Raw genomic sequence first — 5,742 nt, forward strand, 5'->3', positions numbered from 1 at the left:
CATTATAAAGAGATTAAAGAAATGTCTGTTTTTCTCTGATATATAGCTGGATTGTATATATTATTAACTTTTTAGAATTAATGATATTAAATTTAGGACTGTCATGTTTGACCAAAAATCACACTAAACCAACACAGTATTATCAAGTTTTATTTCTGTTGGCTGAAGAATCTTCTGACCAGTTATTATTGGTTGGTAACCTGATTAAATATGTTCTCTGTACGACTAAGATGCAGTCTGCTGTGGATCTCAGACAGTTTCCCAAGCCAGCCTCTTGGCCATCTGGCCATCTTTAGCTTAAAGTCTATCAGCAAAGCAGCATTATGTCACATATTGTAACCTTAGTAGCAGCTTTCCTTCTTAAGTTCTTTGCTTTCTCAAGGGAAATGGAAGAAATTGACTTTGTGGATGAAGGGCATAAGTGATTCCTGAAGAAAGGACATGTTTGACAGTGGGTGAATTGTCATCATTCCTTACAGAAACTAATCTTTTCTTCTACTCTACCATGCACTCAACACTCCTTGTGGCAAGCTTACTACCCTAGGCTGGACCTCCTGACCCTTATCTCTCTTGTCTATGGGTATTATTTCCATACTATCTCTTGTTTTTCTTATATCCCACAAATTTGTTAGGGTTTTGTTTTTTTTTTTTAATCTTCCCTCACCTGTACATGCCAGGCTGCATAGAGAAGTTGAGGATCACTACTAAGGCCCAGAGTTCTAACAAAAAAAATTTTTTTGATTAAAGTAGCAGAGCAATAGTATAGTAGGTAGGGCTTTTGCCCTTTTACCTTGAACTGTGGTTTGATCCCTGGCACTCAATATGGTCTCCACTTCCCAATAGGAGTGATCCCTCAGTGCAGAGCCAGGAGTAAGCCCTGATCACCGCTGGTTGTGGCTCAGAAACTAAAATAAAGTACATGAAGCACAGAGTTATTTGTTTATCACCTTTTGAAAGGAAAATTCACTTGGATGTGTCATTTAAATAAAGGCTAAAGGCAGCAGTAAAAAGGTACAAAGCTAGAGCACATGCTTTGCATGATGGAAGCTCTATGATAAGACTACCTATTGGTTTTCCCAGTGACAGCAATAATATATTAGATCTAACCTTAAAACTATATCTCGGGCCCGGAGAGATAGCACAGCGGCGTTTGCCTTGCAAGCAGCCGATCCAGAACCAAAGGTGGCTGGTTCGAATCCCGGTGTCCCATATGGTCCCCCGTGCCTGCCAGGAGCTGTTTCTGAGCAGACAGCCAGGAGTAACCCCTGAGCAATGTCGGGTGTGGCCCAAAAAAAAAAAAAAAAAAACTATATCTCTGCTATATTTATTCTGTGCCCAGACCCCAGTAGACAATATTGCCTTTGTGCCATTCTCATATGCATCATTTGACAAAAAAATTTTTTTTGTTTTGGTTATTGGGCCGCACCCAGTGATGCTCAGGGGTTACTCCTGTCTATGCATTCATAAATCGCTCCTGGCTTGGGGGGACTATATGGGATGCCAGGATTTGAATCACCGTCCATTCTGGATCAGCTGCGTGCAAGGCAAACACCCTACTGCTGTGCAATCGCTCCAGCCCAACAAGAATATTTTTAAGGAAACTTAAGCATTTACCATACCAACTTTACATAGAATGGTTTATTGTTTATTTTTTATTTATTTTTGGGGGGGTGAGGGGGCCACATCTGGCAGCACTCAGGAGTTACTCCTGGCTCTGAGCTCAGAAATTGCTCCTGGCATATGGCATATGGGATACTAAGGATTGAACCTGGGTCAGTACTGGGTCAGCTGTGCAAGGCAAACGCCTACCACTGTGCTATCACTCCAGTCCCACATAGAATGTTTTTTAAATTACTTGGGACTAACATGATAAGTCTAATTTTTGTTTCTGGGCTGTACCTGACTTCTTACTCAAGAATGCACTGTCAGTGGATCAGCCATATGTGGTACTGGATATTTGAACCAAGGATACCTGCATAGAACATAAGTGCCTTAATCCCTGTTTCTCCAACTCTAAAACTAATTGTTTTAATTTTAGTACTTTAACACTGGTTTACAACATTGCTTATAATACAGTTGTTTTGGCATTCTGTGTACCAACAACAACCCCACCACGCTCACCACTGTCCCAATTTTCTACCTATCCCCAAATCTGCCCTCTTGACAAACACGAAATAATTTATTCTATATTGCTTGTTACTAGGTAATGGTAAAAAAAATTTCAATAGTGAAAAGGGTACTTTGAAAAGGTTGTAGAAACTAAATCCTCTTCCTACATACCTTACCCATTCATCTGTTCCATCTGACCTTGTGCATTATACTCTTGTAATAATCTATTAAACTACTAAGTAAAATGTTTCTCTGAATCATTCTGGAGCTGTTGGAACCTCCAAGCCCAGATTATCAGGATTTTAGATTAGTATCAGAACCTGAGGATATAAGGGTTAGACCCACATTAGGTAGGGCACTTGCCTTCAAGACAACCAAACCAGATTTGGTTCTGGGCATCCCATATGGTCTCCTGAGCCTGCCAGAAGTAATTACCCCAAAAAATCACCCCAAAGAAAGGAGGAGGAGGAAGAGGAAGGAAACAAAAGTAGAAGGAAAAAGCAAGAAGAAATGAAAAAAAAGGGTCCGGAGAGATAGCTCAGCGGCGTTTGCCTTGCAAGCAGCTGATCCAGGACCAAAGGTGGTTGGTTTGAATCCCGGTGTCCCATATGGTCCCCGTGCCTGCCAGGAGCTATTTCTGAGCAGACAGCCAGGAGTAGCCCCTGAGCACCGCCGGGTGTGGCCCAAAAACCAAAAAAAAAAAAAAAAAAAATGAAAAAAGAAATAGTATGAATGGGAATAGTTTTATAGGATTTCCTTAATCTGTTTGTAGACCTTAAACTACTGTGGTTTCAGAACTGAGTTGAATTTATAGGACATCAAGCTATTTTCTGGAAAATTGCTTGGAGTGAGAAACAACTCAGGCACATATACATAGAAATGAAAACGGACCAGAACATTTTTTTACTTCCCAATTTAGATGTTTTACTTCTTTTCCTTGCTTAATTGTTTGGGCTAAAATTTCCAGTAGTAAATAGAAGCAGTGAAAGTGGACAGCTTAGCTTGTTACCACTCTTAGAGAAAAAGCTTTTAGTCTTTCACTATTAAATATGGTGTTTGCATTGGATTTGTCATAGATGAATTTTATTCTATAAATTCGTTACCTTATTTTGTGAAGTTTTTTTTAATGGGGTAGTGACACATTTTGTCAAATACTTTTTCTGCATGTTAAGGGTTTAGTCCAGGGGTCTCAAACTCAATTTACCTGGGGGCTGCAGGAGGCAAAGTTGGGGTGATCCTTGAGTGCAAAGTCAGTAGTAAGCCTTGAACATAGGGGGTTGTGACCCAAACAACTAAAAACAAAACAAAACAAAACAAAAAAAAGATTCCTCTAGGGCAGAGCTACAAAATGTTGTACGGACGGCTGGCCACGAGTTTGAAAACCCTGGTTTAGTCCCTTCATTTTGTTCATATGTTTATTTTTTTATTTTTTTTTTTTGGTTTTTGGGCCACACCCGGCAGTGCTCAGGGGTTACTCCTGGCTGTCTGCTCAGAAATAGCTCCTGGCAGGCACGGGGGACCATATGGGACACCGGGATTCGAACCAACCACCTTAGGTCCTGAATCGGCTGCTTGCAAGGCAAACGCCGCTGTGCTATCTCTCCGGGCCCTGTTTATTAATTTTTATGTTGAAACATCCTGCATTTCAGAGATAAATTTTGATTAGTTATACCACATGATATTGCTGATTTGCTGCTGGATTTTGATTGCTAATATTTTGTTGAGAATGTTTATATCCTCATAAGTGTTCATAGGAAATATTGGGTTGTAGTTTTTTCATGTCTTTGACTGGCTTTGGTATTAGGATATGCTAGCCATATAGAATAAATTAGGAAGGAGTCTTTTAACTTTGGGAAATTTTGAGATTTACCATAAGTTCTTCAAAAGTTTGGTATAATTCACTAAGGAAACCTTAAATTCATTCAGATTTTCTAGTTATTTTTTAAACTTTTTTTTTTGTGTGGTTTTTGGGTCACACCCGGCAGTGCTCAGGGGTTATTTCTGGCTCCAGGCTCAGAAATTGCTCCTGGCAGGCACAGGGGACCATATGGGGCGCCGGGATTCGAACCGATGACCTCCTGCATGAAAGGCAAACGCCTTACCTCCATGCTATCTCTCTGGCCCCAAACTATTTTATTTTTGTTTTGTTTTGGGGCCACACCTGGTGACGCTCAGGGGTTACTCCTGGCTATGCACTCAGAAATCGCTCCTGGCTTGGGGAACCTTATGGGACTCCAGGGGATCAAACCGCAGTTCGTCCTAGGTTAGCTCATGCAAGGTGGACGCCCTGCCACTTGCGCCACCACTTCGGCCCCCACTAATTTTTATTTTAACACCAAATTGTTCATAATATAGATAGTTCAAACACCACCAGGATGACCTCACTTCACCAGTGTCCCCAATCTCCCACATACCATCATATCTGTCTCCATGCAGGCACAAATTTACTTCATATTGCTTGTTACAACACAAAGGCAAATGGAATTATCAAAACATAGCAAAATTTAGATCTACTCAAGTCAATTTGAAATTATAGTTACTGTTCTCCATGGTGTTACTAAAATCAGTGTCTGGATTTACTGGGCTGTGGTTAGTGCTAGGAGCCTTTTGTGTTACTGTTTAGGCTCACTGAGCATGGTAGATTACTTTGTAAACTTTCTCATCCAATTTCCTGTGTTACTACTAGGCTGACACTACTATAAGGTATTGACGTGTCACACAGCCACTATAAATAGATCAGAAACAAATTAAGTGGCTTGGAAATTTGATAAATAAGGTTAAGTCACAAAGTTGTGCCATTTCTGTCTGAGGGGGTTTAGGGGCTGGCATTCAGTGCTATAGTTTATGCAGAAAGGAAAATCTGTCCCCTATTCCTTTCTGAGAATGCCATGCCACGGAGATATCAACTGAGATTACCTGTAAAGTTTCAGTAGCTATTATTTTCTTTTGAAGCTTAGTGGAAGAGTTGGCTTTTTTTTTTTTTCTGCTGTGAAAATGGCAGTCTTCTAAAAATAAAAAAAATAAAAAAATAAAAAGAAAATGGCAGTCTTAAATTTTTTATTTCTGCATGGACTTTTGTTATAATAGATTGTGTGTTTATAAGAATTGGTTTATTTTATCAACTTTATTCAAGTCAGAGGCATATAATCTTTTTATATATTTTCATAATCTCATAGTCTTTTATGAATTCATTTAGAGTCAATAAGTTTTCTCCTTTTTTCTTACTCCTACCTAAAGATTTGCCAACTTATTGATCTTTTGAAGAGCAATAAAAACTTTTGGCTTTACAGATTTTTCTCTGGTTTTTCTCTTCACTGTTTCATTTATCTCTATTTCGATACTTATTTCATTCATTTTGCTAACTTAGATTGTCATTTTTCTAGTTCCTTGAGTTGTAAAGTTACTTTATTGACAAACATTTGAAGCTATAAACTTCCCCCTGAATGCTGTTTTCACTATCTCCCAAAGTTTGAGTATATCTTGTTTTTATTTTCACTCATCTATTATTTTCTAATTTCCTATGCAATTACTTCTTTGAGCCACTAGTTGTTGAAGCATATATTAATTAATATAATTTTTGAATTTTTTTTTTTGGTTTTTGGGTCACACCCTGCAGCAGTACTTAGGGGTTAC

This window comes from Suncus etruscus, chromosome 4 (genome assembly GCF_024139225.1).
Source record: "Suncus etruscus isolate mSunEtr1 chromosome 4, mSunEtr1.pri.cur, whole genome shotgun sequence".
NCBI lineage: Eukaryota > Metazoa > Chordata > Mammalia > Eulipotyphla > Soricidae > Suncus > Suncus etruscus.